Source organism: Melanerpes formicivorus, unplaced genomic scaffold (assembly GCF_026170545.1).
Source record: "Melanerpes formicivorus ecotype bairdi unplaced genomic scaffold, bMelFor1.0.p_v2 SCAF_10, whole genome shotgun sequence".
In the NCBI taxonomy this organism is placed as follows: Eukaryota; Metazoa; Chordata; class Aves; order Piciformes; family Picidae; genus Melanerpes; species Melanerpes formicivorus.
The window spans coordinates 4,314,316-4,341,611 of record NW_027142362.1 but is presented as its reverse complement, the minus strand read 5'-3'; the positions used below and the strand labels follow the sequence as shown (position 1 = coordinate 4,341,611).

The 27,296-nt window shown below is 45.2% G+C and overlaps 1 protein-coding gene across 9 annotated transcripts in view; it reads right to left on the bottom strand.

Annotated features, from left to right (window-relative positions):
- The window catches only part of AKAP13 (A-kinase anchoring protein 13), a 243,460-nt gene that overhangs the window by 199,884 nt on the left and 16,280 nt on the right, over window positions 1-27,296 (bottom strand). For all 9 annotated transcript variants that reach the window (XM_068143379.1, XM_068143382.1, XM_068143384.1 and 6 more), the window contains exon 2: window positions 17,668-17,722. The gene's annotated coding sequence lies outside the window, so the exon portion shown is untranslated. The remainder of the gene's footprint in view (window positions 1-17,667; window positions 17,723-27,296) is intronic.

Genomic DNA, 27,296 nt, shown 5'->3' with positions numbered 1-27,296 from the left:
GGCGAGGGAAGGATAAGCAGCAGAGGCTAACTCCTAAGCAGCAGAGATCTTGCCACATAAGCCTCCAGAGCAGCAATGAGCTAGCAGGCATGCATGTGATTAAAGAGGAATGGGGATGGTGGGGTCAGACAAATGGAGACAACACAATGTTTTTCTAATGTTTCTGCAGGAGATAAACATCTACCTGCTGGTTTGGGGGTTTCATTTTAGGCTGGGGGGTGGTTTGTTTCTGGGCTCAAGTTGACCTCAGGGTCAGGTGAAAGCTTTTGGATCACTGAAGTTCTATTGCTTCTGTTGGAGGATGAAGAATTTCACCCCTGGTTTCCCCTCAAGCCCATGACTTCACGATCAGGCCTGCTTCTTAAATGCTTATAGAAGCAATTCAAAGCTGGAGAGCAAGCCAAATAACCCCAAAGGAGTTGTCTTCTGTAACTTTTCCATAGCTTGAAGTACAGCTGTTTTCCTCGGCAAATTCCACCTCTCAGCTGCCAGAGCATCAGGAGAGGCAAGGTTGGAAAGAAAAGCTCAACTCAGACATGCAGCAAAAGAACACATACAGGTTTGCTGCCAGCAAGGCTCTGCTCACTAATGTCCTGCTCTAGCTCCTTCTGTGCTTTACCAGAACACCTCAGGTTGGACTTTTTTGTTATCACCCTCAAGGCTACAGAACAAAGAGGACAATCAGGGCTAAAAGGTTTCTCTGCACCCAATTTTTCTTAACTTTTTATAAAAACATTAGCCTCCACTGGAAGTAAAAAACAGGGTTTTTTTTTATCTGAATCTTGCCTGCCCCACCTGACCATGGTTGGTAGCTTCTATGCCTGCCCCAATCATTCCTTCAGCATCAAAGGAAATGAAATACAAAACATTACATGATGAGGAGGGTCAGGCTTAAACCAACAAAGACAAGGAAATTGCAAGTTAAGCCTTCTGCTCTGCCCTTGATTCACCTTGTTTTGTTCAGTTACTGCTCTGTTCCCAGACCCTTCCTCTCTCCTAATGCCCAAGAGCAATGGGACAAAGAAAACAGCAGAGTCTGAAGAGAGATGGCATTTGTTCTCGCCAGTTAGGCTTGATTTTGATGTACAATTCTACATGGTTTTCAGCTTAGAAGAGCCAGGGATGTTTAACAATTTCTTGTACAGTCTGCATTGTTCCAGATAGGTCAGAGTAAACGTTACCTGGAACACTTGGAGGAGAAGATGCCCTCACCCAATCTTACCCTTTGAAAACCAGGAGATGACAGCCATCACAAAATGATGTTAAACAAGACCAAGTACAAGGTCCTGCACTTTGGTCACAACCACCCCAAGGAATGCTACAGACTTGGGGCAGTGTCTGGAAAGCAGCCTGGTGGAAAAGGATCTGGGGGTGCTGGCAGACAGCTGAACAAGAGCCAGCAGTGTGCCTAGCTGGCTAAGAAGGCCAAGGGCATCCTAGCCTAGCTCCAAACCAGTGTGGCCAGCAGGAATAGGGCAGTGAGAGTGACCCTGTGCTTGGCCCTGCTGAGGCCACAGCTTGAATACTTGGTTCGGTTCTATGTGCCACAAGATAGGAAGGACATTGAGGTGCTAGAGGATGTCCAGAGAAGAGCAGAGAGGCTGGTGAGGGGTTTGGAGGGCATTGTACAAGGAACAGCTAAGGGACTTGGGGTTGTTTAGTCTGGAGAAGAGAAGGCTCTGACAAGGTCTCATTGCTCTCTACAGCTACCTGAAAGAAAGATGGAGTGAGGCTGTTGTTGGCGTCTTCTCCCAAGTAACCAGCAACAGGACCAGAGGAAATGGGTTTGAGCTGTGCCAGGGGAGGGTTAGGTTGGACATTAGAAAAAACTTCAGTGAGAGAGTGGGGAGGGGATGGAACAGGCTGCCCAGGGAGGTGGTGGAGTCCCCATCCCTGGAAGCATTCAAGAAGCTGCAGATGTGGTGCTTCAGGACATGGTTTAGTGGCCACGGTAGTTGGGCTACAGTTGGACTCAATGATCCTAAAGGTCTTTTCCATGCCTTAGTGATTCTGTGATCGTAGACTTTCTCCAGAAGGTTTTAAAGAGCCAAACTACCAATCCACTACTTTCAAACACCATGCAAAAGACTCCTCAAGTTCTATATTGGTGGACTCCTTTGCTGGTGAGGTGGTTGTGGGAAAGATCTGCATTACACAAGGAAGGAGGTCCACTTTGAGGATGCAACAGGAGCCCTGCTTTGCTTTTTTTCCCCCTTTTAAATCAGCTGAGTGATTTGCCCAAACAATGCATTTCTCAATGCTTTCCAGCTGTAACTCAAACCCTCTCCCTGACTGCTGGATCTCGCTGTTCTAGCAACATCTCTCAACTCAGTCACTGGCAAGAGGTCTTCCATCACAAAACCATAGAGACATCCTTTATTAGTAGTAGTATTTCCACAAGCACCCAGGGTGTTAACAAGCAGCATATGCACAGGGCTGAGGAGATGGAAGTTTATAAGAATGTTTAGCTGCTATGAAAGAAATGTTCAGCTTCCCACGAGCACGATTCCACACACACTTGTGGTAAGGCAGGTTGTATTGTTCTCATCTCTCTTGTCCAATAGTTGCTATTACTGGACTTGGCAGGGTAGCATGTGACACAGAAAAATGCAGCTGCATTTTTGGCTCAGAAGCCCCTACAAGAGCCTGTGAGTCATGAGCCAAAAGGCCCACATGAAAGCAACAGAGAAGAATGCAGATTCAGTCTTCTTTTTATTGTAAGCATGTGTGCCTTCACTGGATGGTCCTGATGCACACAAATGACAAAAACAGAAGTAATTTTGAAGTTGTGAGAATGGAAAAATCCCTTTGGTCAGGTAATTTGGGCTCCTAAGGCCACTTTCCTTAGAATGGAAAGATTACCACTGATCACACTGCATCTGAGCTACAAAACATGACACGTGCCGAGACGTGCCCTCCGAGCTACGCTTTTGTAGAAGACTCAGGGTAGTGAGGGGTTTTTTATTGGTTTGGTGGATTCCACTCTTTGTAGAATTTCTCACTATAAGCCCAAGACAGCCTCATCCTAGATGCACAACACTGAGCTCTCCTGCAATGCTGTCTCACAGCAAAACATCCATCATCTGCCTGTTGCACTGAGAAATAAGTTTAGTGCCACAGCCTGGGACTCAGATGTGTCCACTTTCTGCTGAAACAAGTGACATTTTGCCACACTTGATCAGTCCTGAAAGATAAAAGTAAAAATCTTTCAACCTTTTTGGTTTTTAAATGATAATGATCCAAATCCACTCCCTTCCTAAACTGCTTGGAGAGGAGAGGATAAACACCAGACAGAAGAGAGCGTGAGAGCAATCTGGACTGTGGTCTGCAGAAGAATGTCTCAGGACTCCTCTTTCTCACCATCTCAGGGACACTGTCAGCAAGAAGCTGTTCCCACACTACATCATCTTGTCTGACTGCAAGCAGCAGCCCAGCACCAAGTCAGCTCAGCAGATGATGGTTTGTACTGCATGGATAGAGCAAGAGAGGAATGAACACTGGGGATGTGCAGAGGCAGCATCTCACAGCGCTCTTCACCCAGCAAGAGTGCTTGCTCTGCTTGGTACAGCTGCTGCATTAACATCAAACCCACCCCAAGAAAGAGATCCTTTATGTCCTTTACTCCCCCAAATATAAACCTGGAAACCCAGTGGCTTTTGTTAATTCCCCTTTGAAAGGGTCCCACCACCAACTCCAACTTAGTTCTCATGCTTCATGTCAAAACCTAGCTTCAATCAGTGCTGGCCACCTGAACTTGCTCCACGTTGGCATCCACAATGTTTAACTTCCACAGCAAGCATCTGTCCTACCTCCCAGGCACACTGTGTTCTTGGGGAAGTGTTGCTGCTCCAAGGCAATGTGAGGCAGAGTCAAGGACAGAAAGCAAAGTACCCTAAGGCAGACAGAAAACCCTTACCACTTCTTTGATGGGGAATTTTCCAGCCCTTTCTGGACTAAATATAAGCCTGTGCCTTCACGGGGCAAGAAGGGGAACAGGAGCAAGCAGAGGAAGCTTTCTCAAACAAATGTCACCAGATGTATCACAGCTTAAATGGAAAGGATGCACATCCTGCTTGTTGACATTCAGACAAGGATCACCTGGTAGGATTGAGAAAGGTGCTCACCATGTTCAGAGGGCATCCAAACCCAGCAAAGCAACACAGGGACATGCCAAGACAAACATAACCAGAGCAGCATAAGGAGCATACCCTGCAAAAGCACAGCCTTCATTAACTTGCCATCTTTTTGCTCAGTTTGAGGACCCAATTCTGTTCAACACCCAGTGAGAGTCACTTGCCTTTGCTTCATGTGAAGCCTCTCCCCACTTCTGATTTATCATCCTCCTAAAAGTACCGCCAGGAAAAGGTGTGAAGGCTGACCTTGGATCCTTGAGTGTTACAGGTCCCGCCAGCAGCTCTCTCTCAGCAGCACAAACTCCCAACTCCTCCATGAAAAAAGGCAGTTCCCAGAAAGCTCATTCCAATTCAATCACTCTCCTGCATTTGCATAAGAGGCCTTTGTCACTCCTGTGCATTCTAATTCACCTACGAAGTCAAGAACTGCTGGCAATGCTCAACCAGCTGTGCTTTGCTTGGTTAGGTATTATAACACTGAGGCATCTAAAACTGGCCTCTTGGGCACTCTGTGCCAGCCAGCTCACAAGCTATGAAGCCTGTGACCCAAGACTACTGGGTCCTGGAAGACATTACAACCTCTGCCAATGCTCTCCAGTACTCCTCAGGAAATGCCAGGCTCGTTTGCCAGAATGATAAAGTCCAGAGAATTCCTCCAAATCTGGATGTGAATCTGCAAGCTTAACAGACATAATAAATGGTGCATTATCTGCATTACTGAGCTGGTCTTGCACAAACAAATACATCTAAATGAGACTGCAATCTGCAAATCCCCCTTCATGTGAATGGCAGCTCTAACTTCAGCGGGGCTGCTGCTCCCAGAAGTCAAGGCAAGAGGGGGTCCTCTCTCCTATATTATGATGTAAACTATGGGTGAATTCAATTCCACCCACACAAAGCTCTCACATAATCCCTGCTGCAGCTTGCTTCTGGCTCATGGGTTGAATATTCATCTGCACACAGCTTCAAAAGATGTACTCTTTTCAACATCACTGTCAGGGACTTCTTTACTATGAGGAATGTACTGGGAATTGAAAGAAGGTGGGGTTTGGTTTGCATTTCCTTGTAATGTAACAGCAAGATTTATGGCCCCTGCAATTAAAAAATAAGTATCTAGTCCAAGAGCATAGCTAAAGCCTTAAAAGGACTAAGCAGAGGGAGAGACCTGGAAGATTACTCCTTACCATCATCTGCAACACCAGTATTTCTTTCAGGCCTAGGGCTCTAGGTAGCAACAGTGCATCAGGGCTGTGTTCTTGCCTGGACAAGTCGATTTGCTGTGTTTTTAGTAACATACAGACCACAAGTCGTAGAAAGCCACAGCTGCACAGAAGTTAAGCATAAAGTCTACCAGCAGTCAGAAAAGAACATTGACTTTTCCAATACTACCCAGAAGTGTCAGCAAACATCATTCTCCATTACTATCTGTGCCTTAATCTGCACTCCATCTACCTGTCTGCAAGAGGACTTCTCACTTAGCATCAATTATCACATAAAAAAAGGGTCAATGCACAAGGTTCCCATTTGTAGACGTTGTCCTCATACCCTCTACTGGACCTGATTTTAAAAGTTGCTCAAAAAGCCCCAATACTGTCCATTAAAATGGTAAAGTCACTGAATTAAACCAGCAAGTTCCCAACAAACTCTTCAATCTCAAGATGTCAAACACTTTGTTCACTACTTTCCCCAGGGCTCAGGAAAAAGCTGCAAGAGATGGCGAGCAGCAGAAGCTGCAGAGCACAGCAGCACTTCTGCAAAGGAGGAAGATCCTGCAACTGCTGGACTCCTCCTCCCTCTTCACAGAAGTCCAATTCAGCTCTGTAAATACATCAGCTGAATGCAAGGCCAAACACTTCTGTGATTTCACTGAGGAGGGACAGGGTACAGCATAAATCAGCTTGGTCTTAAGAGGTCACAATGGTAAATGCCACTCCAGAGCCCCCAAGTGAACGGCACTTTAACTATCCCATGGTGCAATACAAACCTAAGTTTAGGAGAGGCTAGAGATGCAACTGAGTCACAGGGATACGAACAAGCAGCTCTGTAGTTCTTACATTAATCCTTTTTTCCTTTGCTTTATGCATCTCCACGTGAAACACCGACCTGTACAATGGCAAAGACAACCAACGTGTGCAGTACGTGGAGCGAGGGGCAGGCTTCAGAGATGCTTCAAGTATATGATGTTTAATTAAAAATTACACACAAAGCAAAATTAGTTAGACCAAGGTCAGCTGAGATAAAGGGACTGCAATCTCAACAGGTTCTTCTTACTGCATTGTACTGGTTTGCACACTTTGTTTCGTTGTGCAAATACGTGGAGGTCACGACTGAGCCAGTGCTCAACTAAAAATTGTTCCAAGTCACTAAATGTATCCCAGGTCCTTGTAATTCCCCAGGCAAATAAAGAACAGCAAATGTTTTTCCCTCTTCCCCCCCCCCCCACCCCCAAGCATTACTGGTTCACCCTCCTGTAGCTGTGGCAACCACGCCATGCCAAGCAGCTCAGTGCCTTTCAGGAAGATTAACTTCTTAAACAGGCATAAACAGCAAAAGTTCAGCTCCAGCCAGCTAAGGTGAGTGGCAGACACACAACTCGTGGACTGGGGCACAGCACAAGAGATCAGGGGATGACCTCTTGATAGAGATCATCTCCTCACCTAGAACTCCCCTCACAGCAGGGTCAGCTGTAAGTACTTTTGGGTTACCTGAGGTTCAGTTTGTTCACAGAATGCTAAACAAATTACTAGAAATAAAAAGAAACGAGGAAGAAAAATTGTGGTAGATCTTCCAAGAGACTGCAAGAGACTCCCACGCCTGCTGGATACAACTGAAGACACAAAATAAACCCCATAAACTTAGCCTTATAACACACACCAGTTTAACAAGTGCTAACCTAGTTTAATTCAAATTGTACAACCAACTTCCTCCTTCCTTTCCTTCCTCTCCCACGACTGGGAGAAGAGATGAAATGCAAGTTAATGCTGCAGTAGGCAAACATTCATAGTGACTGAAACCACACAGCCATCTACTCTCCTTTCCCTTCCCCTCATTTTTATTTTAAGAAAACCCACATCATCCCTCAAGAAGTGTTCCAGCACAACCCTTTTTCCTCCTCTGCTAGACTGTGCATAGACCTAATTCAGGATTAAAGGCAACTCAACACATACCTTATCTCAAGCCACAAACATCCACGATTAAGAGATGCTAAGGCAAGCAGCTGACAGCACCAGCCCAAAAAAATCTCCATGAAATTCTTGTGTATCATCCAAAACTAAGAGATGCTGAGAGAATCAGCTGACAGGATCAGTCAAGACAAAAAACCCGTGAAGTTCTTCTGTGTCATCCATGGAGTGAGCAGCGAGCTCACGGCACAGGGGTAACAGCAAAGAGCTGAACCAGAGTGCACAGCAACTCGATGGAGACTTATTCATGCATATTTTTCAGGCACCTGCCAAACACTTCAGATTTCACAAGCAAAACCTTGTGCTCTGTAACTCAGCTCTACTCCATTTCACTTCATTCAAAGTGTGACCCACGTTAGGAGCCTGATCAAATTCCTTGCTTTATCCACGCTTGAATTAAAGCCTTGGCTCGGCAAGGGAAAGCAGACCAAGTTACGTGAGCTTTTCTTTTCACAGAGGATGCCAGCACTGCAGGTAACACCATCAAGGCCCAGAGAGCTTCAGTTTGGTTACAAACAAAAGGATTTCAGCTTTTGGTGAAGCAGCTGCTATTTCTGCATCTCTTGTTCAACACTTCTGCTTTTATCTGCAGATAAGGTATCAAGCCTCTTGAACAATCCTGGCTGCTCTGACCTGGGAAGTGGGAATTTCTTCCAATAACTAATCACATCATGCTCAGGGGAATGGTCTTCAGCTGTTTAGTACTGATGAATGCCAACCAAGTTTTGAAACACTTACAGGTCAGAGGTAATTCACACCACAACAGCAGCAGTTGCCATTACAGGATGACTTCTGGAAGGAGCACCACATCTGGCCACAAATAGACACACAAAAAACGTCCCACAAGCTCTCCTAGAAAAGCATCTTCTCTTTCCCTACCACAGGCAGGAACAAAACTCTCCTGGTTTTCTCTTACACACATGTCCATCCCTAACCCCAGTCCATGTCCAGCTGCTGCCCTTGAACTCTTCTCCAGCTCCAAGGATCTTCATGTCTACCACAGGGAGAAGAGCAGCTAAGGCTCACCCAACCCCTCTCTGGGGAAGCATGTCAGAAGTCAAATGCTTTCCCTAAAGGGCAACTCTGTGTAGGGCCTGTGGGATCACAAGGGAGAAACTGGATGAAGTGCTTTGTTTGCTGACAGGAACCAATGCTCTACCTCACTGGTGTGGGCAAGAGAGTCAAGATGCCCATGGGCAGCCCTGGAAGAGGACAAGGGGAGATAACCTATATTAGCTTCAAAGTGGAGCTATGGAGGAACTAATAGAAACGTATAATGGTTTGAGTTGAAAGTCATCTTTAAAGACCACTTAGTCCAAAGTCCCTGTCACTGCCAGGGACATCTCTCACTGGGTCAGGTTTCTCCAAGTCCCATCCACCCTGACCCTGAACACTTGTGGAGGAAAAAGGCCCAGAACTGTTTGATCCTTGAATGACAAATCCACAGCAGTATGAGGAAAGAACTGATGGCTTAGGTCAAATGGGAGGAGTGAGCAAACAAGGAGATAACTAGGTCAGGGAGAACCTGTCTGACTCAGCCAAGTGTTTGCCCAGCAGGAACTGGAAGTCTCCAGATTGAGCAGCATGCACACACACATGCAGTATTTTTTTGCAAACATACAGCACTTTTAAAGTGTTCCAATGCTTCACAAATGCTAACTATGCAACAGCCCCCACAAACCAGATGCATAAGAGCAAGACATCGCTATCTCACTTAATATTTAACAGTTTGATAAGTCAGGGAGCAGAAACTACTTTAAAGAAGTCCCACACTCACACTTTTCCTGTGTCAAAGAACCCAGGCTGTGTCCTAGGGGCAGACTGCACAGTGCTTGCTAAAAGAGGCCAGTGTTCAGGGTTTGAATTCAGCCTCCTGTTTCAGTGCACGACCCAATGCCTCGCACACCGCAAGCGATCCCACGCCAGACGTCTCCCGTTCCTTGATCACCAGCCAAGCCCCACGCAGAGGTAACCTTACCAAACTGACTCTGGTCTGGGGTTGCAAATTGTGATTTTGTGCTTGAATGGTCTTATCTGCCTTCTAGAGCATTAAGTTTAGCTGTACAAAGTATCTGCAGCAATTGTATCTGCCCATTTTAGCTCTGCAGATTATCTTCAGCAATTGCATCTTGAAGTCGATGTTTCGCAACAAAAAAAACTCTCTCCTTTTTAAATTGCTTTTATTAGGGCAACACCACTTGCCAAGTTTTAACAGACTATTTCTCAGCTGCCTAATTTCAAATGCACCTTTACAGAGAGTTTAAAAGGAGGCAAACAGTGATCACAGCAAGTAAGTGGGATGGGATGCTTAACATCAAGGTTTACTGGAATACACTTTACAGCCCCAGATGAGGGTCAAGAATCACTAATTTATTCTGCAACACAGGGCACTTCAGGAAAGAAAATGAGGAAACATAGCCAGAACTTGGAAATATGTATACTCCTGGTTAATACAAGGCTACTAGGAAAAAGCAGATGAAGTCACAACTTATTTTATTCAGGAGAAAAACCAAAGTCTCCAAGAACCAAACTGAACTCGTTCTATGCAGTGGCAGACTGAAATACAGCAACATTACTCCTTCAACATGAATAAAACATGCTGTATACAGAGCATTTTATGTATGTATATATATATATATTTATTTTTTTTAAAGCCCTTGAAACCCTGCCAAGTCATAAGCTTTTTATGGGAACATTGAAATGTTGATCAGAGCCATACCCAGGAGTTTTAAATCCCACCACCATTTAGAGGCGAGGGCTTCCCCCCCGCAACCCAGTCCCTTATACCTCTGACCATTTGAAAAGCCAGATTGGCCACAAGCTCAGTCTATGAGGATACTGAATTCTCTCAGATTATGAGCTCAAACTAAAGACTTGAAAGCACCAAACGCTTCTCCACCCCCTACAATTTCTACATTTTGCATATGAAAAACAGCAGCTTGGTAAACAAGCTTAGGGAGCCAGAGGTCTCCTCATTACCAAGAACACTGCATTCTCTTTGCCATCCCTCCTCATGTTCAGCAGCATCTGCTTTTTCCAAGTCCTAAGCTCTGTCTTTTGAAAAGTTAAGACTGATTCATAAAAATACAATTAATTTGGAAGTACAAGGCCCCTGGCAGCCAGACAAGTGCTTGATCGTTCTTTGTTGTTGCATCTAATGTGACAGAGTCTCAGCTGAGCTGGAAGACTCCATAAAAACTGAGGGGCTTCTTCCTTTCTAATTAACACAGCAATGAAATTTAAGAGCCTGGCAGGGAAACTTCTCTCTAGCACTAGGTTCTTGGAATTACTCATCTACTCTCACACTCTACAAGACTCTTCACAACATGCTACCCAGGACAGTCCCTTTTCCAGTTTAAAGGCTTTGTTTTTCAAGCTGGTATCTGTATCAGGCCAGCTAGGGTGCCAAAGATACTGCATCAGAAAAACCTGTGTAATATCTGCCATCCTCACCCTACAGGCCTCCCATCTGTGCCCTGCAACTTTAATATCTGTACTCACTGCAGTATTCATAGATACACAGAATGGTTTAGGTTGGAAGGGACCTCAAGGATCATCTAGTTCCAATCCCCCTGCCATGGGCAAGGACACCTTCCACTAGACCAGGTCACAGGAGTCTCCATCCAACCTGGCCTTGAACATCTCCAGAGAGGGGACATTCATGACCTCCCTGGGCAATAGTTCCACTGTCTCACTACCCTCACTCTAAAGAATTTCTTCCTAATCTCCAGTCTAAATCTCCTCTCCTCAAGCTTCAACCCATTCCCTCTTGTCCTATCACTACAAGCCCTTGTCAAAAGTCCCTTCCTTACTTTCTTGTAGGCTCCCTTCAGGTACTGGAAGACTGCCATAAGGTCTCCCCAGAGCCTTCTCCAGGCTAAACAGCCCCCACTCTCTCAGTCTGTCCTCACAGGGGAGGTTCTCCAGCCCTCTGATGGTCTTCATGGCCCTCCTCTGGACCTGCTCCAGCAGTTCCCTGTCCCTCTTATGCTGGAGGCACCAGAACTGGACACAGTACTCCAGATGTAGTCTCACCAGAGCAGATTAGAGGGACAGAATCACCTCCTGCATCCTAATGGTCACACTGCTTCTGATTCAGCCCAGCATAAGGTTTCCTTCTGGACTGCAAGCACTCATTGTCAGCCCATGTTGAGATCTGCATCAACTGACACCTCCAAGTCCTTCTCTTCAAGACCACTGTCAAGCCATTCCTCGCCCAGCTTATATTGGTGCTTGGGAGTGCCTCGACCAAGGTGTAGGACCTTGCACTTGGCCTGGTTGGACTTGGTGAGAACACACCCAGTCTATCAGTGACACAAATTTTAAAAGCTATTAAGTGCACAATGCCTTCAATTTCATAGGGAAACAGACAAAAAGTACATGGCCCAGGTCTAAGTAGGTTTGCCTTTCAGGCCACTGGGCTGGGAACTGTTGTGCTCTCTGTGCAGCATCCTGATCTGTTTGTTTAAATAAAGACAAATATTAATTTTACATTTATAGGCATTGCTTTATAAGAGGTCTCCAATCCCATTGGGATAAAGAGCTTACACTAAACAAAACTGTTTGTTTACACTACTAGTACATCTAATAGGAGACACTTAGAATCCCACATGTTCAAAGCAGGACAAAATGACAGCCCAGATTTCTGCAGAGGGCTGCTGTCTCTTGTTACCAAGAGGCCAGATCACAAGGCCTGAAGAGTTCAAGTTAAGAGAAGCTGGTTTGCAGAACCTCCGAGCCCACCAAGGCTATCACATCCCCACCAAACAAAAAGAAAACCCAAAATCACCTCATGCTTTGGCAGCAGTAAAAGGACTAGAAGATGGGGGAGAAATAAGGAAGGGAAAAATCAGCCCAAACCCAGACATACATATGCTCCTGGTTAACGTGAAGCTACTAGGAAAAAGCAGATGTGAAGTAACACCTTGGTTCCTTCAGGGCAAAAGCAAAGGACTATAACAGCTGCTCAAGCTCACTCTGGGCAAGGAGAAACGCTGAAATAAGAGTTTAAGGACAGCAAGACTATGACCTCAAGCCTTTCATATGTTATTTATGTTGGCTGTCCCACCACTCCCTCAAGGAAAGGCCAAACCAAAGAAATTCATTCTGTTACTCTTACTGCTCATTCGTATCTACAAACACACAGAAGTCAAAGGTTTAGTAACTGTCGAGAGCTCAGTGCTGAGATGAAAGTTGGTTTCTGTTAAGCACACTTGACTGCCCTATACAGAGATCAGGAGCAAGCTTGGGGATTTCTGTGTTTCAGAAAGCCTTGACATTAATTTTAAGATTAAGGTAGGCTGGAAGAATTAACCATCTGGTCTGCAAAGCCTTGTGTCTGTTTCTACCATCGATAACTACTCAACAAAATCTCTTATGGCATGGCAGGCACTTGAATGGGAACAGGAAAAGAGGTCCCCTCCAGTGTGCAGAGAGACCCAAAGCAGTTGAACTTGCAAAGATACTACAACTGTAACCCAACAGCCCTAACACAGCGATACTGCAACTTTCCATCTCAGAGAAGCTTGTTCAGTAAAGCTGAAAATGGGGTCTAATGCTACCGTAAAATAGCCACTCACACATGCAAATAGTTGGGGCAGGTACCCAGGTGGGAAAGCAAAGAGCAGCAGTCTGTGCTCTCAAAGATGTTTTAAAAGATACCACATTTCTACAAAGATGTTTCTCTGTATTCAGGCCCTACATTTTGCCTCAAACTGATCTGGTACCCTGAAACTCTGCTTGCACAAGAGCTAGAAGGGCAAAGCTCTCCTCCACAGTCGAGGCACTTCTGCTCTAGGACCACAAATAAAAATTGCACAAGGAAGGTACTCAAAATCATGGATCCTCAGTGAAATCCCCTCAGCACACTTGGTGTGCCCTCTTGCCTAGCCCTCTTGCACCATCTGAAAAGGCATTTCCCCAAACCATACAGGAACAACAGCAAGTCCATTTTGAAGGGGAAAGAAGGAGAAAAGGCAGCACTCAAAACTCCAAGGATTATTTACAAATAAACTGAAGCCCTATAAACTTGGCTATGGAAGAAAGATAATCTTCTGCAGCTTATGCCAAGTGGGTCAGACAGAGGAAGAACCTCAGCAATCTTCAAAGCAGATGGGGAAGTGAGTAAGTGCCCATGTGAGCAAAGAGGAAACAAGCTTCTGTGCATTTTAGCTTGTTTCAGAGCTTCAGTTTTCTAGACACCATTGAAAAATGTCAGATCTTTAACTGGCACAAGCAGAAGAGCTCATTTCTTTAACAAGTATTAGGAGAGCTGCAGAGTAATTACTTAAGACTATTGATTGATAAAGACCTCAGCAGCTTGAGGACCTTGTTTCGCTCAGTAGCAGGGAGGCAGGTAACGTGGAAGAAAGGTGTTCAGAGGCAGAGACAGGGAGAAGTGTTCTTTGCTTTGTAGCTATGAAAAATATCTCTTAGGATTCTTTATCACTGGTGCTTCAATAGCACTGCTCTAAATATTTACGTAGCTGCAAGGGAGGCTTCTACTTTAGAGATAATTGTACCTAATTAAAACATTCTTTAAAATAACACAAGCTGGCAACTAAGTTTTTTCCACTCTTTTTGAAGTAAAAAAAAAAACATCACCACAAAATGCATCAGTCCACAGGATGAACATACACTGCATTTCTTAGGAAGCTGAAGCTGACCTCTTGGTCCTTTCTCAGGCTCTGCATCGCTCGACAAGATCTGGGCCAAGACCATTTCCATACGCCGGGACGCATCTCCATCTCAGGCTAACCTCATCATCCAAGTGGTGAAACCTAAAACCAGCTAATCTCTCCCAGGGTTATGCTTGTGGAACTGGGAATCCCTCCATCTGCCTCAGCAAAATAAAAAGATCACTGGCTGCAAAATAAACAGCACATTAACCACAGAACAATAGCCTCTCCAGTCAGAGTGCTTCATGCCACCCACCAAGGGCTAACGATTGTCTGTCGGAGCCTTTCCCCCTAAAAAAAATAAAAATAGAGGGGGGAAAAAACCCTAAACACCCTACTTTGAAGAAAGAGCTTGTGCAAACAGACAACATGCAACTTCTTCTGGACCCATACCAAGGAAGGACTCCCTTCCTCTCCAAATTCCTGGGAGTTTTGCAAGCTTTCTGCAGTCAGAAGCAGCAGACCCTGAAGGAACACAGAAATAAGTTTATCGTGTGGCTTTTAACACAGAACATTTACACTGAGCTGGGAGCAGTGGAAGGAGTGTTTGGTGCTCTAGTTTGCCAGGGAGACAGAGCCAAGGACATGCTGAGGAGATGCTTGTCTTCCAAAGAAAATACTGCTAAGAGAAACAGGCATCCTTCCACCACTTATTTTGGGAGGCTGCTGATGAGCTGCATCAACTATTCCACTGGTGTCACCATGAGTGGTTTTTGCCCCAAGACTACTTCTGGAAGAGCCAGAGGTGCAAAACTTGTAAGCAAGCTCCACAGGAACAAGCATTGAGGGGGCTGCAAAACACCAACCCCTTCTAGATACACAAATCTTCATTTCATGCAAGCTCAAGCGATTCAGGGTGGGCTGTCTGCAGCATGGACATGACAGAAATAGGTGTATGAAGTCTTTGCTTGTCCTGTGTGTGTAACAATATATCAACAAATTTGCTAAGATGGGAAGTATGAAGGAGTGGGGAGAGGCTGTATTACCAGTAGTAAAGGGGGAGCCTTTCCAAATGCAATCACTTGATCATTTGTTCCCTGTTACCAGTTCCCACCAAAAACCCCAAAGTTAGCTACTTTGTTTTAAGTAACTTTTAACCACGACAACTCTTCCTTTTAGCATCCCATCACCACTTTCGCAGCAGCTATAAGTTTTTTAAGATGTAAATTGAGGACTCCCTCTCATAGTCCCCTCCCCATCAAAAAGTTAAACCTTGAAAGCTTGCATTGGCTATAGCCAGACCTTTTCTCTGCAAGTCAACATTAACTCATACCAGCTTCAATAGAATCTCCACAGAAAGGATTTTACTTCTTTTTTTTCCCCTTTTATGTGGCACATGCATTTGACCTGGGTCAACACTGCAATGTGGAGAGCTGAAAAGGGATCACCTGATGATTCAAAAACCACCCTCCCTCCAAACTGGATTGCAGGAATTACAGCCAAGCACCCCAACTGCAAACACAGTAAGAGGCTTCTGGAACAGCACACGTTCTGTGTCAGCAGAGCAGTGTTAGTACAAAACTCCATTCAAATAAAGGAGTAATGACCCTTCAGAAAGGGTAGGGCTTTGTCAGGCTTCCACCACACCAAACAACAGCCATCTAAGAGAGTCACACTGCTGTAAAGAAAAAAAATTATTAAATCAAAAGGAGGAAAACAGTGTCAGCCTTGTACACATTTCATTGTTGAATAATGACAGTGTTTACCTTCCCAGCACAACACATTACTGCTCTGGATCCAGCTTTAAAGCAGAGTACAGGACAGAATTAATTACGTCCTTTCCTCTTAACTACCATTCCCTGGGTTATTTATTAGCTAGGCCTGCAGATATTCATAGATGTGTCTAATATACAAAGTTAAAAGGATTTGAAACTGCTGCCTAAACAGTTCCCTGCTTTGCAGAGTCCTCTCCACTCTCTGGACAGGCAGCAGCCTCAACAAATACAACCTCAGGCTGCAAGTTAGTCAACTCCTTAAGCTACAGAGCAGCTGAGGAGACAGGGGGGAGCCACAAGCACACTGCAACCGGCAAGCATGTCCCATGAGCACCACATTGCCGGATCCCAAGCCACAAGCTGTCCCTGATATGTATTATAGGTGGCTCTGCCAAGGTTTTTTTCCTCTGAGCTAGTGAAATAGAAAGGATGTCAGCATATCCAGCTTCAGCTTTGTCTTACAGTTCACTCCTGCTTGAGATTTAGCAAACCTGAATGCCATCAAAACTAGGATGTTCATCTTCAGTTGAGCACCCACAGCCTGAAGGCTGTCAGTCAGCTGCATGCCTTTGTGGCAAAGACAACAGCCACACTAGAGGATACCTTGAGTTCAGCTCCTTGGCAAAGGAATGGTAGATAAATTCAGACAAGCTTCTAAACAGAAAATTAAAGGGAACCCAAAACCCTCTCTGGGTTCCCTCTGTTTTGCTAAAATGAGGTTTTAAGGCTGAAGACTTACTCACTCTTCTCCTCAAAAGCACACTGGAAACAATTTCTGGTTCAAGACTGGATAAATTTTATTTCACTAAGGTCCATCAACCCAAGGGGCAGAGGCCAGAAGCTTCCATGCTGACCATCCACTGGAAGGAGATCGGAAGGGAGAGTGTGGGTACCACTATGGACCCAGCAGCAGAATAAGAGAGAAAAGAAAGCCCTTTTAGAGACACTTTACAAAAAACAGCAGCACTTTTGTCTTTGTCAGCACAGATGTCAAGATACTTTAACTCCTGTGTGAACACTGCAGTCGCTGGTTGGCCTCATCCAGGATTACAGCAACTCCAGTTAATGCATAAAATTAGCTGTGTATCTGGGGATGAACTTGTTGCCTTGCATGAGAGGTCAAATCTTCTCTCCATCACAGAGAAAGGGAAGGACAAAACACTTTAGTACAGCAGCAGCACATTTAGGTTTTCCACTCATCACCCAAGACACTGCTGGGCTGGACCTGGGCTCACAAGAACACCGCTGTGATATGCACCAGCACAGGAACTGAGTTTGCAAAGGTATTTGTAAGTAGACAAGATCATGTGCTTGCAATCAATACCAAGAAACTTCATTTACCACTGATCATCTTCAATTTAGCATTTTAAGAGCTGCAGATGAGGTTCAGAAGATGAAAGGGTGAGGGTGGGTGTGTGTTAAAGTTGTTCAGGTTCTCTCACACAGGCTAAAAAATACATATGACACTCTCAAGCTTAGGATTTGCCCTCCCTATCAGAAACTCCTGTCTAGAACCTCTGACAGAGCAGAGAAAGGAAGGGAGGAAGGATCACTCTGCCTACAGTAGTGGATGTACTAAGGCTTCATTTTCCTAACAAAATGACACTGTGACACCAACAAGTCAGTTCCCCCCCCAGAAAGCAAATACAGAGAGTACACTGGGGAAGAAGTTGTGTAAATGGGTGAGATTATGCAGCAACATGCAGAAGAAAGCTGGATTTCATTGTTCTGCACCACATCCACTCCATTTGATTAATTAATGAGGTCCTTATGTCATACTTCAGGCACTGCCCCTGCTCCTTGTTTACTATGTCTTTCTAGCCCTAACCACAGCACCCGCAGCACAGCTGGCAGGCAGCTCAGTTACAACACCACATGCAGAAGATGATAGGGGGAAGTGATTTAAGAAGAAACACCCCCCCCAAAAAAAAATAATATATATATAACTTGCTTCACTTACCTAAGCAAAGTTGTCATTAGAAAGTATTCCAGTACTAAAATCCAAGGAAAAAGGCCTGAAAGACACAGAAAAAGGCAATGATGTTATTAAGTAGGAAAATACTCTTTTCTTTTTTCCTTGGGAACAGGAAATTCCATGAGTAAAAGGAAAAATAAGTCCATTCACACCATCAGTTGCATCTCAGACAGTCATTTGTAACAAGAAGGTGCTCCTCAGGCAGCAAACGTATCAGAAACAATAGGGCAGATTTTCCACTGCTGCTGCTGCCAGTAGTACAGCAGTGCAATTCCCCAAACGTCAATCACGCTGCACTGCAATAAAACCAGTGTTATCCAGCAGACAAGTCAGGCCTAAAGCAATTAGCTAAGCTGCCCCATTTAGGTTTTCAGTCATTTGTCCCTCCCAGCAAACTGGATTATCAGTAAACCCAGACCAAGTTGTGGGGTGGGGAAGAGAGGAAGAGTCATTCACTCCAGCAAGGATGAAGATGGTAGAAACCAAAACTATTCCGACTTAAAAACAACCCAGATAAGCAAACCAGCCCAGGCTTAACTGCAAGCCTGTGAGGCAGCAGAACATGGATCAACATTAAGAAAGCCCTGACATGCAAGACTTCACTATGGGCATTAAAAAAACCCCAAGCACAGTGGAAGTCTCTGGCAGAAACATCATGTGGCAGTGACAGGTCTTACCTAAATCACCACTACCCAAACCCAACACTTGCAACAGGCCTCATGCATGCAGACTGAGAAAAAACAAAACCCAACAAATAACAATCAACAAAAAGCCACCCAAACTAACTGAATATGGATGATGGCAAGCCTCGAAATAAAAGAGGGAGCTGATTGCCGTTTAGGAGGAAGAAGCCATTGCTTGTTCCAAGATTAAAAACTTATAATTCTGGCTCCAGCTGAAGCACTATCATTCACTAATCTGGTACAATTTAGTCAGGCTGATCCCCAGCTCAGACAGACAGGCCATTATCAAAAGTTCCTCTATTCATTTTGCTTCCTGTTAGCCCAGTGAAAGCCCCTTTTATACGCTCCTCGAGAGGCTGTTAAAACCAGGGAAGACTTTCCGATAGAGAAGATAAGGCAGTTGGGATTTATTCATGAGAGGAGGAAGGGAAGTTGGACAGGCTGGTTACAACTGCTTCAAAGCTGAAAAGTAGAGGTTTGGAGAGGGAGGGAGAAGATGATGGATTTCTTCTTAATAAGCACCATTGTTAGAACCAGGCATTGCTACTCCTGACACTCGGTTACGGGACTGAGATTCGTGCTCTGAAGTTGGCATCGCCAGATGCGGGCAATTGAGCAACTCAAAAATACTGTTGTTAGAGCCAGGCATTTCCACTCCTGATACTCAACTACAGAATCAAGACTTTACTCTAAAGTTGGCATCACCAGATGCATGCAACAGAAGAATTCAAAACTACATGGATAAAGCAGAATGGAACAGTTTAGGAGACTGAGCCAATGAGAAAAAAAAGGAATACCCAAGACCTAAAGGATAAACCACCCAGAGTGAGAAGGAAGACACTGCCTAAAAATGCTCTCCAGATGAAGACAGTTCATGTGCAATCTTCAGGGTCAGATGCTGTTGCTGCTGACATGAGCACTCAAGACTTCAATGCAGTAGGATGGTGATTTCCACATTACTCAACATGTGTCAGCAATTCTGACGACCAGTTGCTTTGCAGATTCTCAGAGCTAACCAAGCAAAACCCCACCACTGAGAGGCCAGGATAGTACTTGGCGGATGCAGAGCTGCCTGGAAACTCCATCAGGACTGTGAAAAATGCTCCCCCTATTAATGTTCAAACAATCTGGTACAGTTAAAATAGTTTTAAAAATGTAACAAGATGGAAACACAAACAAAAGCCACATCTCGAGTTTGCAAAGGTCGAGCCAAAGCAGCAAAGCTCTACCAAAAGTTAGGGCTAACAATGATGGTGGCAGGGGTAAACCCTGCCTCTTCCTTCCCCTCTCTCAGACTATTCTTCTCTAAACAAAGTAGGAAAAACAAACAAGAATCAAAATACCCACAACAGCACAGAGTTTTAAAAGAGGGAAACCAACTCAGCATCACTCCAAATGATTGTTCAATGTTTGTCCTCCTCTGACAAAAGCTAAGTGAGATCAATAAAAGCAAAACCAACAAATTCTCCAACACACTATTAGACAGGAAAATTTAAAACAGAAGGTGATGAGATTTTAAACAGGCACCACTCTGAGTCAGACAGGGATTGAGTGCAAATCTCAACCAGGTAATGGCCAAACCGAGAACGCTATCAAGATGCAAGAGAGAGAGTCCCCAGGGTCAGCACATGGATGAAGTATCAAAGATAGAATAGAATTAACCAGGTTGGAAAAGTCCTTCAAGATCATCAAGTCCAACCTACCAGCAAACACCATATAATCAACTAAACCATGGCACTGGGTACTTCATCCAGTTTCTTCCTAAACACCTTCAGGGATGGTGACTCCACCACCTCCCTGGGCAGCACATTCCAAGGGCAAATCTCTCCTTCTGGGAAGAATTTCTTCCTAACATCCAGCCTAAACCTCCCCTGGTGCAGCTTGAGACTGTGTCCTCTTGTTCTGGTGCTGGCTGCCTGGGAGAAGAGACAAACCCTCACCTGGCTACAACCTCACTTCAGATAGTTGCAGACAGCAATAAGGTCTCCCCTGAGCCTCCTCTTCTCCAGGCTAAGCATCCCCAGCTCCCTCAGCCTCTCCTCATAGGGCATGTACATAAGGCTCCCAAATTATCTCTTGGTTTGCACAATACCAGTATGCAAGCAAAAAGAAGAGAGCCACAGCAAAATGCAGAGCTTCTTTTAATCCATTTTCTCCTTCAGTTTATTGCTAACTCTCTACAGAACTTCAGCACACGCTGTACAGACATGCTAGTTTGCTCAGTCATCACATAATTTCTTCTCAGTGATCAAGAGGAGAATTAGGGAAGCAGGAGACAGTTGCTTTCTATTCTGCCATCAGCCTGCATCTCTTCAGACACAGCACTTAAGGCAAAGCTCAGCTGGCACTCTCCCTGCTTTGTGCAGCAGTGGAAATCTCGCCTGTCGCAATCTCCGACTTCAGTCATAAACTCCAGCAGCACACTTGGCAAAGGTTCAGGTTTAGTGGGCATTTCAGGAAAAGGTGCCAAGCTTCAGATAGTCACCCAGTAAACAAGGGTAATACTGCTCACCAATCTCCATACATGCTTTGCAGCTCAAGATCTGAAGAGCCAACATCCTGTTATAAATCAATGTCCGATTGCTCCTGTGTGTTTAGCACTGTTAACACAGAGACGTTTATCCCAGTGCAAAGGGTGTTCCCTAGAGTGGGAATGTGGTCATGGGATGACGACACACAGCCTGCTTGTTCTGCATACTCTGGAAGATTGTTGGATCTCCTCTGTCTCCAAACAGCTCTTGTCCACCAATATTGAAATTAAAATGGGTGAAGGAAGCGCATCCAAACCTTTCCATTTGTTTTCAGGCCCGAGGAACCCACACTGGCAAGTTACAGCTGAGGAACCATTGATACTCACTGCAAGGAAATGAGGAGACATGGACTGGATGTGCCTTGGTCAAGTCTTCTCAGCTTCATTATGACAACTGGACTGAGTCTGACCAGCTTTCCCCTCCAAGCTGACAAACTACAAGACAACCACAACAACAGGCAGTGCCTGCTGTTACAGAGCTGGATGCAACTAACTCTGTTCACTTCAAATAGGACTTCACATACTTGATGGTTTCAGAAGAGTCAAAAGCAGAAGAGGCTTACTGAGCCCTTACATTTTCACTGCCTGATTCTGCAAATTCAAAGTTGGGTGTTGTGATGATGATGGGGTTTAAGGTTAGAACAGAATTAACCAGGTTGGAAAAGACCTTTGAGATCATCAAGTCCAACCTATGACTCAACACCATCTATTCAACTAAACCTTGGCACCAAGTGCCTCATCCAGCCTCTTCCTAAACACCTCCAGGGATGGTGACTCCACCACCTCCCTGGGCAGCACATTCCAATGGCCAATCTCTCTTTCTGTGACAAACTTCCTCCTAACATCCAGCCTAAACCTCCCCTGACACAGCTTGAGACTGTGTCCTCTTGTTCTGGTGCTGGTTGCCTGGGAGAAGAGACCAACCCCCACCTTGTGTGTTTGGGGGGGTTTGGTTTTGTTTTGGGTTTTTTTCATTTGTTTTTATAACCCCACAACCCAGAAGTTCCCACTACTAAAGACCATGGTCTGGTTTCCCCCCCTTCTCCTTCACATGCATACACACATGCCTAAGTTTCTACCCTGTGTACTGTTAAAAGTTAGACTTGGAATAGCTGGGACTGACAGCAATGGAAGATTTCAATAGCAGTTGCTTTGTCACTTCAAGAATCTCTTTCACCACACAAGCCTGGATGTCCAGATTTCTGCATACATTGTGAGGGGCACATGGCACAGATATCTACCAGTGGTTGGAGCTCAACCTTTAGACTGTTAAAGGAGGTTTCAGCAGAGCTCAGAGACAAAAGTTGGCAAAGAACACCAAAATCCAGAAAGCAAACCCCCACCAATGCAACTCAGAACTTGCAGGCTCATGATGCATTGAAAGAGGATGGGGTTTTCCATCTCATCCTCTGAGGAAAGCTGCAGCATATGCTTAGTGGTGCCAGAAAGGTTAGAGGGCTGCCAGAGCATGCACAGGAGAAGGCTTGTGTGCAAACAGAAGAAACAGCTTCCACTGAATTCTTACAGCCAATTAAGCAACAATTCTCCACATAAAATACAGCATTGCCCAGCTGCTTGGCTAATCCTCAGCCTCTGCTTCTTGAGTTGGCTTTCAATTTTTAAGACTTCCACTTCTCTTCAGGAGCAAAAGACAAATGAATGCCAATTCACCACACATCCTGCTAAAAGGCAAATAAAAGCCCTGCAAAAGCCATCAGTGCTCAGAACTGCCTTTACACTAATGAGCTTTCACCAGTAAGTCTGCACACAGTAATACACGTGAGCAGCCATGGTAAATTCACCCAAATCACCTATCTGCAGGTCTGGCCTCCAGCCTGAACTGGACTTCAAGCTGAAAGAGGACCGAACCTGGAAGACAACTACGAATTTTGTCTGGTCTGCATCCCTCTGTTAAGCTACCCAGTGATGTGAAGCAGATGCATTGTGAATGTGCTGCTTCCTCTCCTGAAAAGGGGAGAGAAAAGGAAAAAGTCAGAAACAGCACTTATCTGGGGAAAAAAAAGCAAATATTTTAAAGTACACACTGCTACTGTTTGTAGGAAGGCTTGGAAGAGGGATACATATGGAATGCCTTCAAATGCATGTCTTCAGTTTTTAGAGTCAACCTGACAAATGAGCTTAGTTAGCGCTGCTCAAACAAAGCTGAGGGTCCCATCCCCCCATTGTGTTCCTAAGTAAGCAAGCCCAAGTTTCTGGCAGAGACACTGGTGTGTGAGATTTTAACATTCCCCTTTCCATAAACAGTCATACATCAAGCTCTAAAAATTTGCTTCACAGAAACATTTGCACTAGTAAAAACTCAATTATTCTAATATTTGTATGACACATGCAGGAGGGGGGGCATAAAAAGGTTATGGTGAGCTCATTTAAGAATTTAAACAAGGACTTGATAAAAAGGTTTTGAATTATTCACTCTCAGCTCCACTATTAAACCAGGCTTCCAAAGGAGTCTTTAAACAATAGCACAGAAGAGGCTTTATTTATAACAAAAGGCAGTGTTGCAGCTATCACTGTCTGGCTGCACAAAGTCATTCATAATTACAGTTGGAAAAGCACCCAAGCACAGCATCATGTGTGGGTTCACAACCCTGCCAGACCTTCTGGACACTCTGAGTATTTACTCTAATGTTCCTTCCTAGAGAGGCAGCACCATTTATGTCTAAAGATCTTAAGTACTGCTTTTTACGCCTAGAAAGATCAAGTTCCTCCAGTACAGCGGAAGTTGAGAGAGGTCCAGGCACAAACCCAGGCTAGGTGCACAGTGGGTTGAGAGCAGCGCTGAGGAAAGAGACTTGGGTGCACTGATTGATGAGAAGCTCACCATGAGCTGGCAGTGCCCTCATGCAGCCCAGAAGGCAGCTGAGTGCTGGGCTGCAGCCAGAGGAGTGTGGCCAGCAGGACAAGAGAGGGGATTCTGCCCCTTGGCTCTGCTCTGCTGAGACTCCACTGCAAATGCTGCGTCCAGTTCTGGTGTCCCCAGCATGGAAAGGACACACAGCTGTTAGAATGAGTCCAGAGGAGGGCCACAAAGATGATCCAAGGGCTGGAACACCTCTGCTGTAAGGATAGGCTGAGGGTGCTGGGGTTGTTCAGCCTGGAAAAGAGAAGACTCCAGGGGCACCATAGAGCTGCCTTCCAGTACCTGAAGGGATCCTACAGGGAGGCTGCAGAGGGACTTTTCATGAAGGTGTCTAGCAATAGGGCAAGGAAGAATGGCTTGAAGCTGAGGGAGAGAGCAGGGTTAGACTGGATCTAAGGATGATGCTCTTCAATACAAGAGTGGTGAGACAATGGAATAGGCTGCCCAGGGAGGCTGTGGATGCCTCTTCCCTGGGGGTGTTCAAGACCAGGCTGGATGAGGCCTTGAGCAGCTGAGAGTTGAGAGGCATCCCTGCCCATGGTGGAGAGGTTGGAGTAGATGATCTCTGAGGTCCCTTCCAACCTAAGCCATTCTATGGTATTAAGCAGGACTGGGACAATCTTGTTTTCATTCCATTCCACACAAGCACACAAATATTTTGGTATATTCACCAAAGCTTCAGAGTCAAACTCACACCTGAAAGATACATGGTGATGACTTTCAGTTAAGTTTTCCCTTTTCATGCACAGCAATTTTTTTTGCATCCTTGCTCCTGGTACACATTCCAACTTCCCCCACCCCACCCAAACATCAGAGCCCACTTGGAATGGAAGGTGAAAAGCAGGAAACTTTAAAGAGGTAACAGGAGTGAGGCTCCACTTCTCTGGGACATGCATCCTCTCACTACCTGCCTCATTTCTCCCCATCACAGGCTGTTCTTGGTAGTTCAGCTCAATGAACATGAGCCAAAATTTCCTCTCAAAGTTAATACTCCAAGACCATTTCAACTATGAGCATCACCCACAGAAACATTTCCCTTTGCATATCATCCTCTCTTCTGCATCAGTTTGTTCCCAAATAAACTCAAACTTAAAATAGTGAAAATGAACAAACAGGATATCCTTCTACTGCATCCAGCCATGGTCCCAGAGCAAGAGCAGGATGAGTCAGTCCCCCCCAGCATAGCTGGTTTCAGGCATTTCTGACACTATAATGAAAGCATTCTGTTTGCTTCAGGCACACCAATGAGAGCGCTCAAGTTAAGTATTAATGTGGTGTTTTAACACTCTCCCTGGCTGGAGGGGACACCAGGTGTCACCTAACCAACTCAAGGGTGAACACAAACCTGCTCCCTTCACCACACAAACAAGAAAAGGGGTTTTGCATCACATGAACTAAGGAGAGGTTTGGGGGTGAGACACGAGAACCAGAACTACCACACTACCACGTCAAGCTCCAGGACAACAGTGGGAGCCTGCCCTGACCAGAATCAGCAGCACATCAATGTAAGACCACCAAAATAAACACAAAAAACCCACCCCAAACAAACCAATGCACACCACACTGAAGGCAGGTATCTTGCCACCTCAGAAGAAACGGAGGTTCAGGTGGGTTTGTTTTGCTGTTAGGAAGCCAAACCGCAGCAGTAGTGCCACCAGCAACACCTCCTGAGATCCTTCTTCTCTTTTATGCCCTTAAATTGGGGCTTAGTGGCTAGAATGCAGCCTGCTGGAGAAGGATTTGGGGCACTGGTGGACAGCTGAACAGAAGCCAGCAATGTGCCAGCCAGCCAAGAAGGTCAAGGGCATCCTGACCTGCATCAAAACCAGTGTGGCCAGCAGGAGTAGGGCAGTGATGGCACTCCTGCACTCAGCCCTGGGGAGGCCACAGCTTGAGTACTGGGTTCAGTTCTGGGCACCACAGGGACTGGACATGAGGAAAATCCTTTATACTGAGAGTGGTGAGAGGTTGGAACAGGCTGTCCTGGGAGGTGCTAGAGTTGCCACCCCTGGAGGCATTCAAGAAGCTGTAGACCTGGTGCTTCATGGTTTAGTGGTCATGGTAGCTGGGTTACAGTTGGACTCAAAGGTTATTTTCCAGCCTTAGTGATTCTATGATTGTGAATTCAAGCTTGCTGCTGCGCTTCCATTCCAACTAACAGCTCACCTCTCCATCTGCATGTTCTTACACATCTATTTGAAGCTCTGGTTTTCCCAACCATGGGTAAGACTAAACACCTGCACCACTGCAAATATAATCATGGCAAAATACCATGGCTATTTGTAGACTTCCTGTTCATCAAATAGTATTAGTGTACCTTTGCCTTGAGCAATTATTTGCAGTGCTGGAAATCCTGAAGAGACACTAGAAGAGGCAGCAGAAACAATCCCTCCTCCATTAGGCAACATATTTGTATTAGCTTTTGGAATGACTCAAAAGGGAAGACAAAATCATTAGAATAATTCCCTTTTAAATCTGTCCAATGAAAAGGAGAGGTGGGGGGTGGAAATTAATTCAGTGAAAAGTCTGCTTTAGCTTACACCAATGGAGACAGGGAGGCATTTTACACTTCAACTGACTTAACAGCTCAAATTCAACTTCAGGCTCCAATGCAGGCTTTAAGTCAAATTCCTAAGCAGAGTAAAACCCTTATTAGCCTGTCTTCACTGTAATTTTAATCTCAGTTAATTGTATGTAATTTATGTTAAGAATAACCCACTTTCATATTTTCTTTTCAGAACTGGATATATTGCATGCAGAGTGATTCCCTGGCTAGCACAGTTAAGGTTTCCCCTAGAGAATTTTTTTTACCCCCCTGCAGAAGGATGCCTGAATGCTTTAGAAACATGCAAAAGTGTTTTCATAAATGCATCATATGCAGTTGCATTAATTCACTTCATTTATCCCTAAGCCAGCAAAACCTGGCCATGCAGTCTCACTGTAAACCAATGCTAGGCACTAGAAAGATTTTTGATCCCTTTAACAACATTTCTCTTTCTCTCCATGCAAACAAAGAGTGGGGGAAGAGGGGAAAGTGACCGATGTGTTTACAGTATCACAGAATCACCAAGGTTGGAAGAGACCTCAAAGATCATCAAGTCCAACCTGTCACCACAGACCTCATGACTAGACCATGGCACCAAGTGCCCACATCTAATCCCTTCTTGAACACCTCCAGTGATGGGGACTTCACCTCCTCCCTGGGCAGCACATTCCAGTGACTCTCTGGGTGAAGAACTTTCTCCTCACCTCGAGCCTAAACTTCCCCTGGCACAGCTGAGACTGTGTCCCCTTGTTCTGGTGCTGGTTGCTAGAGAGAAGAGACCAACCCCTTCCTGGCTACAACCACCTTTCAGGCAGCTGCAGAGAGCAATGAGGTCCCCCATGAGCCTCTTCCTCTCCAGGCTAAACAATCCCAGCTCCCTCAGCCTCTCCTCATATGGCTTGTTTACCTTTAAACAGGAACAAAAGCATCCCAATCCCTCCCCTTTCCACTGTCCCCAACTGATGATTCAAATTG